This window comes from Rhyacophila brunnea, unplaced genomic scaffold, assembly GCF_057557595.1.
Source record: "Rhyacophila brunnea isolate RB1 unplaced genomic scaffold, BYU_Rbru_1.0 scaffold_13, whole genome shotgun sequence".
Taxonomy (NCBI): Eukaryota; Metazoa; Arthropoda; class Insecta; order Trichoptera; family Rhyacophilidae; genus Rhyacophila; species Rhyacophila brunnea.
This window is the reverse complement of record NW_028232785.1, coordinates 2,857,979-2,870,182: the sequence shown is the minus strand read 5'-3', so window position 1 is coordinate 2,870,182 and position 12,204 is coordinate 2,857,979.

Here is a 12,204-nt window from a genome sequence, read left to right as displayed (position 1 = left end):
TATGTCAACTTTAAACACGATTTTTTAAATTTTTATCTCTTATATTAAGCTAGTAATTTAATTTTGAGCGGCCGTCAAGCTTAAACACCGAACATTTTTTTCCTCATTTTTTAAATGCACACCTTTGAGTAATTTAATAAAATGATTTTTCATGAAGTTTAAAATTTTTTTCCATTTAAATTACGCGAAAAATTCGCATTTTTCCATTTTCAATAAGTAACCCGTCAAAATGTCCCGATAGAAAACAACCGCATCCGTTTGGAACATCCAGTCAAAAGAGTCTACACAAAATAGCCAAAACGGTGTAATTCTCACTAAATATGTCAGTTTATAATAGACTACCTTAAAATTGACATTTTGATTACACAAAAGTGTCAAAATTACAAAAACATTCAACATTCTTAACATTTATCTTTTTATTTATGGTTTGGAATGTATCAATGTCAGTTTCATAAGGAAAAAAAATAATTATACTTAGGTACCTACTGTTTTTTAAAATGATCCGTAATAAAAATAAATAAGTTATTAGAATACAATTAAGTATGCATACTTTTAGAAAATGCAACATGTTTTTATGCAACGATATTTCCTTCAAAAGATAATTTTGGAATGACATTTATATTTTTTTTATATAAAGGGGTTAACTTGCAAGCACTTAACTCTTCTTAATAATATTTGCATATTATGAATTTCTTCTTTTTCTGTTTCTCCAGATGGTGCAACGTAAGCTTGTACTTCTTGTAGGTATTATGTAAGGAGAGAAGTGTTGGTAAAAAACTTCATGTCATGCTCTTCAGAATCGATATCAAATGAAGTTTTGTAGGTACTTCAAACAGTTATTGCCTCTGACGGCTTCGACAATTGTTTCACGCAAATGGTTTTCTTCTGAATGTGTGTTTATGAGTTCTTAAACAACGTACCTACCTACATACATAACCGTTTACATTTATATTTAAATTCATCACAAATATGAGTTTTTATGACATGATATTCTTTTATATATTATGAAATGAAATTCATCACACGCATAGGGTTTTTCTCCTGTTTCGTTTTATGAGCTTAAAGATAATGTTGTGCCGAGCCTCCGTATAAGTAGTCAATTTATTTAAAAGGTTATTCACCATTTTGTATCTTTACATGTGTTTTTGAAGATTACTCCGTCGCGAGCATCCAAATGAGCATACATCGCATTTATAAGATTTTTGACGAGTATGTTCTATATATGTATATATTCATTTCTTCTCTTTTAAGACAACTAAGTCACACGCATTTATGTAAATATATTTTTTATTTATAAGGATTTTCTCCAGAATTTGTCATTTTATGGCTTTTAAGATGACCAAGTTGCGAGCATCTATATGAGCATATATTGCATCTATAAGGTTTTTCACCAGTCACCAAAAATGCCAGCGCTGCTTAAGCGTTGGCCTATTGCGTCGAGGATCCCAGGTTCGAATCCTGGGTCTGGCAAGTACGCATATTATTCACGAGAATCTGTATGAACATACATTGCATTTATCAGTTTTTTCATCGGAATGTGTCATTGTGTGTCTTTTAAAATTTTAATTTGCGAGCATCTATATGAACACAAATCGCATGTGTGAGGGTGTGCACCAGTATTACCATTCCACATGTTTTAAGACTACAAGGTATTTTTAAATGACTTATTTGATTACATTTCGAATCACAATCATCACACGCAACTGGTTTTTTTCCTGAATGTGTAAGATTATGAGTTTTTATACAACGTTTTCAATACGCTGCTGCCAAAAGTTAGTACGTCGATAGTTTAGGTATTTTGAGTTTACGACGGATAAAATGTCTAAACTTATATACGTTTACTTGAAAAAAAATCCAGATGATACGATTTTTAGAACATAGTTTTTTAGCTAGGTATTCATTATGTTAAAAATACGTAACTCTTGGTCATTCAATTTCCCAACATCAAAAGACTGTAAAGATGTTTACAGTATTAATCTAGATAAAAATCTAACCAAATGTCAATAAAACTTGGAAGTCAAATCTTTGTAATAATATTAACAATTTTATTATTTTTAATAGTTGAACTAAAAGTTAGGCCTTCTTCCGAAATAAGTTTGTAAATATTATGTTAAAAAGGCTTAGAAATTACGTTATTTTCAACAGAAGGAATATGGAGGAAATTTTGGAAATATAATATTAAAATTACATTAACTTATTCAATGAAAGAACTTATAAACTTACACATTCAGAAAAACCATTTGCGTGTGATGAAATGTGATTTCCAGTTTAATCAAATATGTCATTTAAAAATACCTAGTAAGCTTAAAACGTATGGAATGGCAATACTGGTGAAAAAACTTATAAATGCGATGAATGTTCATATAGATGCGCGCAAATTAGTTGTCTTCTCTTCTTGTTTGTATACTCATGGCTGAGGATCTTGGCCACTGTTAAATGTTGTTATCCTTTGAGCGACTAAGACTTTCAAGCCTTCTCGATCTTCAATTTCTCGCAAAGCAGAATAAATGGAGGTCGCAGTAGTCGTAAAAGACATGATATGACAAATTGTTTCGAAGAACCTAAATTTAATCAGTGCACATATAGCTGCTCGCAGCATAGTAGCTTAAAAAAACAAAAATGATGATAAATAGTGTTGTAAAACCTTGTAAATGCAATTATTGTTATAAAGATGCTCGCAACCTAGAACCCTTAAAATCTATAAAATGAAACATAACGGGGGACACCCTCAATAATTCGATTTGTGTTTGTCTTTTGATGTTGGGAAATTGAAAAATCAAGAGTTACGTATTTTTATCAACATAATGAATAGCTAAAAATACAATGTTATAAAAATCGGATGATCTTGATTTTTTTTCTAGCAAACGTATATGAGTATAAACATCTTATCCGTGGTAAGCTCAAAATACCTAAACTCTCGACTTACCAACTGTTGGCAGCAACGTATTGAATACGTTGTTTAACAACTCATAAACGTACACATTCAGGAGAAAGACCAGTTGCGTGTGATGATTGTGATTTGAAATGTAATCAAAAATGTCATTTAAAAACACCTTGTAGTCTTAAAATATGTTGAATGACAATTAATACTGGTGCACACCCTCACAATTGCGATTTGTGTTCATATAGATGCTCGCGAATTAAATTTTAAAAAGACACAATGACGCATTCTGAAGAAAATCTAATAAATGCAATGTATGTTCATATAGATTCTCGCGAATAATATGCGTACTTGCCAGACCAAGGATTAGAACCTGAGACCCTCGACGCAATAGGCCAACTCTTAAGCTGCGCCAGCATTTTTGGTGACTGGTGAAAAACCTTATTAATGCAATGTATGCTCATATAGATGCTCGCAACTTAGTCATCTTAAAAACAAACAAATGACCAATTCTGGTAAAAATCTTTTGAAATGCGATGTATATTCATATAAATGCGTGCGACATAGTTGTCTTAAAACACATGAAATGAATATATACATATATAGAACATACTCGTGAAAAATCTTATAAATGCAATGTATGTTCATTTGGATGCTCGCGACGGAGTAATCTTCAAACATATGTAAAGATACTTAATGGTGAATAACCTTTTAAATAAATTGACTACCTATACGGAGCTTCGGCACAACATTATCTTAAAGTTCATAAAACGAAACAGGAGAAAAACCATTTGCGTGTGATCTATTTCATTTTAAATGTAATCAAATAGGTATGTCATTTAAAATCTCATAAACGTGATAAATGTAAATATAAATGCAAACAGATATGTAGGTCGGTACGTTGTTTAAGAACTCATAAAATCACACATTCAGAAGAAAACCATTTGCGTGAAACAATTGTAGAAGCCGTCAGAGGCAATAACTTTTTAAATTACCTACAAAACTTCATTTGATATCGATTCTGAAGAGCATAATATTAAGTTTTTGTCTAACACTTCTCTCCTAACATAATACCTACCAGAACTACATGCATACGTTGCACCATCTGGAGAAACAGAGAAAAAGAAAAAAATCATAATACCTATGCAAATATTATTAGGAAGAGTTAAGTGCCTGCAAGGTACCTCCTATATACAAAATAAATATAAATGTCATTCCAATATTATCTTTTGAAGAAAATATCGTTGCATAAAAACATACCTATTGCATTTTTCAAAAGTATGCACACCTAATTGTATTCTAATAACTTAACGGTATTTATTTTTATTACAGATCATTTTAAAAAACAGTAGGTAAGTATAATTATATAATTTACTGCATTTTTCCCGTATGCAACTGACATTGATCTATTCAAAATCATAAATAAAAAGATAAATGTTAAGAATGTTGAATATTTTTTGTAATTTTGACACTTTTGTGTAATCAGAATATCAATTTTAAGGTAGTCTATTATAAACCGACATATTATTTAGTGAGCATTACACCGTTTTGGCTATTTTGTGTAGACTCTTTTGACTGGATGTTCCAAACGAATGCGGTCGTTTTTGTTTGGGATATTTTTACGGGGTACTTAGTGAAAATGGAAAAATGCGAATTTTTCGCGTAATTTAAATGGAAAAACAATAAAAACTTCATGAAAAATCATGTAATTTAATTACTCAAAGGTGTGCATTTAAAAAATGTGGAAGAAAAATGTTTGGTGTTAAAACTTGACGGCCACTCAAAATCTAATTACTAGCCTAATATAAGAGATAAAAATTTGAAAAATCGTGTTAAAAGTGTATATAAATATACTTAATTGGATGCATTTAACAAAAAAAATTAAGGCAAATTTAATGGTTCAAGTATCAAGTCATTAGAGACCAAACGTTTAGCTGGAACACCCAATTTGAAATTTGAATTTTTCGGTTATTATAGGTGCACAAACGAAAAAAAATCGTGCACAAACGTGCACTAACGATGCACAAACAAATGCACCCAAAAAAAGTTGGAGTTTTAACATTGGGTGATCCAGGTAAATGGACCTTGGTTTAGTTTGATTTGTTTCGTTCAGGTTGAAAGATACGAACCTAAATTAATTAACATTTTAATTCAATTATTGTCAATTAATTATTGGTAGGTTATCATTGTAATTACTGCTTAAAAGATTGTGCATAACTATTTTGTAAAAAGTTGAAATCGCTTAAATTTATTAATTATTATTTTTGGATAATTTTCTTTATTGTAGGTATAGACAAGAAGATCTTTGCTTCAATTCACTATGATAGTGCAATTGAAAAGTATCGATACTATGTAACGAAATGAAGCATCGATAATTTGCGAGCAACCCTAGCTGTCAAACTATATTATTATCAGGACACGTTCCTCGTAAGTGTCTCGTTTATTTGATATCCCATGTAAAAATGAACGTAAAACAGGAGCCAGACGTATTCGAATCCGATGAGGAAGGACATCATTGGTTTGATGTGCCAATATTGCCACCAAACATTCCGGAATCCAGCACTCATGTCAAAGAAGAGTCTGCCGATGTGAACATTTGCGATTTTGAGGTTAGTTTGTTAAACTAGGTACTTACTGTCATTTTAACCGATGTATTTGCTTTGTGTTATAATAATTAGCTATGAAAATATACGACGATCCCAGGTCAAATTAACCCTTTTTCTTTTGACAATATCCGATCCCAATAGGGTCATATTATTATTGGTCTACACAGAGCGGAGGTTTGTATTAACAGATTTTCATTTGTAAGCGAAATCCATGTTAGCCACTTGGTCAATCAATTATGTCCATGCGCTGGTTTGGAGGTAAAACTCATTATGTGCACTTTTGGCCAAAATGAGTTTTTTCGTTATATCCACTATTTTTTACGATATCTATTGCTGGAAAAGGTCACTGTGACGATAGCTATCTTATTAACGGAAAAAAAACTGGGGAAGAAATCATTATCAGTACCTATATCAGATTTATGTTCAGGAAAAAGTCATTTCCGCACATAATGATTTTTTCCTGAACTGTAAACATGTATATAAGTAAGTTAGTGAGTGTATTATCTGTGGTTTGCATTGTTTATAACTATCATATTGTGCCAACTGTATATTATTACTGGATGATTTTTTGTATAAGATGAGAATAAATGATACTTATACTAAATAATCAGAATGACGGTGTTAATAAGTTTAATGTAAAATACTGCCTGAACGTTAAAAATGTGATGCATTTCAAATGGACCAATTAATACAGCTTTAGCTGGATTAAGCCAAAACTGGATCATTCAGAAACAATGACCGAAGAGGGGAAAAAAGTCCAGCCAATAAAGCTAGTGAGGCAAACATGAAACTGGTTATCGATCACATTAAGAGTTTCCCTTCGTAGACTTAACAGCCGCGTACGATACAGTTAACCATAGAATTCTGCTGAGTAAACTTTACATTTACAACCTCCTAAATGATTTCAAAATAACAGGAGTGATTGAAAAGCTCCTGGCCAACCGAAGATTCTTTGTAACACTGCACGGAAAACGCAGCCGTTGGAGACAACAACGGAACGGCCTTTCACAAGGTACCGTCTTCGCACCCATACTGTTCAACGTTTATACTAATGATCAGCCAATCGGAGTAAACACAAAACATTTCCTCTATGCAGATGATCTAGCCGTGTTATATCAGACTGAAAACCATGGCAGGGCGCACCCGAGATAACATGGTGAAGTGGGGGTTCTCTGAGGACCAAACCTGCGAGTGTGGTGAAATGCAAAGCATGGAGCACCTGTTTTCATGCAAGGCTGGTCTAGTAAGCTTCAACTTCGACTTGATCTTACAATCCGAGGAAAATGGTATTACCTTCGCTAACTTCTGGAGTTGTAGCACATTGTAGGTATTGAAGACCCAATATGACAAAGAAATTTAAAATTAATAAGCAATAGGAACATAGATGAAAATGTAGAGCTAGTAATGTGGCTCCAAATTAAATGTCTACGTTATGAGAAAAAATTACCTGGAATTATCCAATATCGGTATAACCATACAGGACCTTACAGAAAAATTTATGCAGCGGGAAAAGGGAGACGGAGTAATGTTATTCCACAATTAGTAGGTGCATATCAATCCATATTACCAATATCCAATTTGAAAAAAAAGATCTTATGAAGATTTGTAAAAACGGTGACATTCCGGAAGTGCTAAGATATTGGTATGAAAATTTACCATCTATATAGATCGCAACACATTAGACACATTACCAGAGCCAGACGTTTTGGAAGACATTGTTGAGGAATAAAGAATATTTTTTATTGCTGTTTATCATACCTCAATTTATTATAATTATTGGTTTATCCTTATTACCATCACCAGTGTATTATTATTGTGAAATAATTATTATTAATCTCAGTGTATGTTTAATTGTTTTTAATTTGAATTGTTACTAATTCCTATTTTGGTTAAAATAAATATTTTTTATTCTTTAGTACTTAGTAGTAGTCTTAAGTACCTACTAAAAAAGAATCCAAAACAATAAAAAACATTGCGAAACCCTTGCCAAAGTATTGACATACTATCACTTTACTAACAAACATGTGTGTGGAAAAACTCATTTTGTACAAAAACTCATTTTTTTAAATGTTCCTAATTTTTTTATAGAATCTGATTACCTTCAATGTATTCTCTGATTTTTTATACATTTTATACAAAAAGAAGAAAAAATGTTAATTTGAAATTGGATTATTAATTGCAAAAAATATGTTCAAACCTCATTATCTCAGAACATCAAAATGTAACATAATGAGTATTACCTTTAAACCAGCGCATGGTACTCTGATCAAGTTCAAATTGAAAACAATAGTATTGTGTGTTTTGCATACTAAGATTTCGAACCTGGGACTCACGGCATTATAAACCGAAGCGTACGCACATAGTTACCTGCTTGAAATAACTAGTCGTGTATTTCTCCGTAATTCATTATGAGGTAAGTACTAATATTCTAGCATTTTCATATTTAATCGCGTCAATTGTTATTGACGGGTTTCTATGGATTGGTTGTGTTATTTATTATGTATCTTAAATCTTCATTATTCGCACCAAAGGATTGTAGGTATGTTAATAATGTATTAGAGTTATTTTCTAATAGTAGATAATATATTATCAAATCCTATGACATAATACTGTTATGGTTTTGGGTAGGTACCTGCCTAACAGTGGCGAAGGCTGAATGTAGGCTGTTAAGATTCCACATAAATAGTTCACACTAAACATTGTCACTAAGGCGTATTAGTGTTCATTGAACGGAGACTACAATGTGCAGGTAGTGTTTGTTAGTTTTAAAAAATAATTTCAAAAATATTCGTTTATCTCTAACATATCTAAAACTATACCATCAAACCATATTTAATTTTAGATATTTTATAGATGGAAAAATATTTTTATCGATTATGGTTTTGTTAAGCAGCAGTGACGTCCCTAAATAGAATGCCGCCCCTGGGCGGTGCCATAATGCCGCGGCATTTTTTATACAATATTTTTTCCGTGCTCGTGTCGTTTCTGGTCACCAATGACTTCGAAGGGCAACGGAAGTAAACTAAACATCGCGAACCCAACAACAATTAAAAGTATTGTTAAACCTTTTATGCTAATTAATACATTTTGTTTCCAACGAAAGTAGGTAGTTATTTCTATATACACCAGATGATTCTACTTGATTTGCCGCCCTTCGAGTAATTGCTGCCCCTAAACAACGCGCAATCTGCATACTCCCACAGGACGTCACTGTTAAGCAGGGCCCAATTGAATTAAAAAAAAAACTAACTTATATACTACTATTCTTAATTAAACGAAAACAAATAAGTATGTCTGAAAAAGTGTGCATCCATACTATACCTAAACTATTATGGCTTAGTTAGGCAGGGTTCGGTGGAACTTTAAAAACTAACCAACACCGTCTGCAAATTGTATTCTTAGTTCAATAGCGTGTAAGAATATTTGTCTCATATAACATTTTAAAGACATAATAGGTATTTTTGATATATATCATTAGTCAACTTCCTTAAATTCCTATAATAGACGATGTTAGACCTTTTGGATGTAGTATTATATTAATTATTATTAATTAATGATATACTATTCGGGTTTGACAATGTATACGCCTATTGATTGTATTACTTATTAGTGATAGGGGTTTTTTACAAACACTTCAACTATTTATAATTTGTTGAATTAACACATTGACTGCTGAGTAAATAATAACTTTTTTATTATCACATTTAAATAGCATGCTAATTACATCGATTGGCCGTCTGATCGTTACGCGCTAGTTTAGGTGGCTGATAAAGTTTTTACCTACTTTATTGTATTTATTTATTAGAATCAATTGTATCCGTTGTCAGTGTGTATTAACCTTTTGGTGAGTGCACATAGTGCCTGAAGATGCCGAAAGGCGAAACCCGGAATAGTACAAAACTCAAATCCATTAGAAACCAAATAAGTATGACTGACAAAGTTAAGTGTGCACTATTTATGTCGAATATAACAGCCTAACTCCACCCCTTACCATTGCTACCTATAATATACTATAGGTAGATATATATTCATAAATCGTCAGGTGTTCGAATATAGAACTAAGCTCATCTCGGTATAAAAAATGTGATATATCAAATGAGTCAGTATTAAAAGCTATTGGTCTTAATTTTTCGTAATTAAGTATGACTCCTTTAGCATTGTGGTCGATGTGCGTGGACGCGATACCCGAGAGATGCAGGTTTGATTCCTGCGGGGTATCTTACTTCTTTCAAAAAAGATTTTTCTGTTAGTTATACAATATTTTCTCAGTGTGTTTTCAAAATTATATATGTTCAATTTTGGTATTTTTTTTTTTTCAGGACGGCCAGTTAAATGTAAAATCGGAAACTGATTTTCAACAGGACGGCTTCAAAGGCGAGTTTGTTGAAGGCACAATTTCTTCATTAGAAGATTCACTACCCGGATGTTCATATCAAGTTGGTACATTGACAATTTGTTGAACGTGTAGATTATAGGTGTCATCAATAATTGAGAGACGTGGTTTACAATATTCCCTACATAAAAATAAACCGAGGTATATTCAAAGACCCTCTTTTGCGCTTGAAGAAAGAACCATGTTACTGAAATCAGACCAGCTTTGTAGATTTGTAGATACGGCAGGCAAAAATTCATCTGAGGTTCTTCCCTCTATCACGTTACGTGCTGTCACAATAAACTCGAGCTACGGGAAAAAGTTAGCTATGTAATTTTTCTTGGTATCTATTTAAAAAGTTATCTGACTGATGCTTCCATCTTGTAGCACAGTTTGAACCAAAAACAAACACAGTCAGTTAACAAAATTTTACGAAATGGCCAGAACAACAATGAGTTGACCTCACTTGTAGTACGCTACTTCATCAATCGCATGAGACAGTGATTGTCTTTTTTTATCTATAGGGCTACACATTTTCGACTTATGTCAAAACTTCATGCCCTATGTTTTCATTGGTTTGGTATATAGATTGTCTGATAGAATATTTATTATCTATGACTTGTGTGTACATAAATATTATATAATAGTCTGCTGGTTGTGTTCTGTATATCTATGCATACATTATCGCAAGCAATTTTGACGAACGCTTATAAATTAATTAAAAATGTAGGTACTAACCATACTTGGATTTATTGAGATAATGATCATTCATACATTCAACCATGCACTAAATTTTATCAGCATGACATCGCGTGAAAGCAAGTAACGTGGTGGTAATGTGTTCGCTTCATAAGGCCATCAATTATGGAATTCTGTATCATTTTATTGTGTAAACACCCTTCATCGGATTCTCTTCATAGGATTCTCAGAGATTCCTGGGATTCATAGGATTCTCTTCATTGTAAGACGTTTCAACATAATATCAATATAAATATGTACATTTTTCCACAGATGCCACTTGTTTTGGAACAAGAGAAAGCAGCTGATTCAATTAATGATCGATACTCTTGCAATGAGTGCAATTATAAAACAAAAAATGTGTCTCATTTTAACAGACATAGACTGATTCATACTCGAGAGAAACGGTTGATATGCACTTTTTGTGATTACAAATGTATAGATTTAAGTCATTTAAAGCAGCATAAAATGGTTCACAGTACAGAAAAACCTTTCAAATGCGGAACATGTGTATATAAAACAAAATACCTCGCCGACTTAAAAAGACATATCGCGATTCATAGTGGTGGAAAACCTTTTGAGTGCAATTTGTGTGATTGCAAGTTTGGTGACTCAACTCACTTAAAGAGACACCTAATTGTTCATAGTGAAATAACGCCATTCCAGTGTTCTTTGTGTGATTACAAATGTAAAAATTCAACTGCCTTAAAGTGCCATATGATGGTGCATAGTGACGAGAAACCTTTTCACTGTGGCCTATGCGACTTCAAATGTAAAGAGTCAGGGATTCTCAAGAGACATACAAGAGTTCACACTGGAGAAACCCCCTACAAATGCGATTTGTGTGATTTCAAATGCAGCCACTCCGCTAACTTAAAAAGACATAAATTGGTACATACTGGCGAAAAGCCCTTTTTGTGTAATCTGTGTGATTACAGAAGCAAAGACCCACGCAGTTTAAAAAGACATAATTTTTTGGTGCATTGTAGCGAAAGACCTTTTAAGTGTGACGTGTGTGCTTACGCATGTAAAGATTCCAGTAGCTTAAGGAAACATAAGAAAATTCATATCACTGAAAACTTTTTGAGTGCGGCGAATATTAATTGGAATGCAGACATATAAGTCGCGTCACACTTTTTAAATAAAAACATTTAAGATAAGTGTTTAAAAATATTCATTTAGATTTGTTGTCATTTAAAAAACATTCTAATTTTCGAAATGAATATTTTTTTTGGCGGTCTCATTGTAAAAGCACAAGACCATTGTAGTGAGATGTCCAGGTATTTAGAGTAGTCGATATTTGGTGATTGCTCCGATGGATGTAGGAGCGATTTTTTATTGCGGCTAAAACACTCGGTGTTCAAATTATGTTACAAGAGTTATGATAATGTTCCGAGGTCCGAGGCTCTGGAGATGAGATGTTGAGCGATTCAGAAATTAAAGATACTGACAGCCCAGGAAGTAATAATCGAGTGGAATTCGCAATTAATTATGATCCGCTATTTATCGACATACTCACAATCGAAATAATATCTTAAACAGAATATTTAGTAAATAACTATTACAATTGAGTCAGCTATTTTTCTTCTGGTCAATTATTTAATATC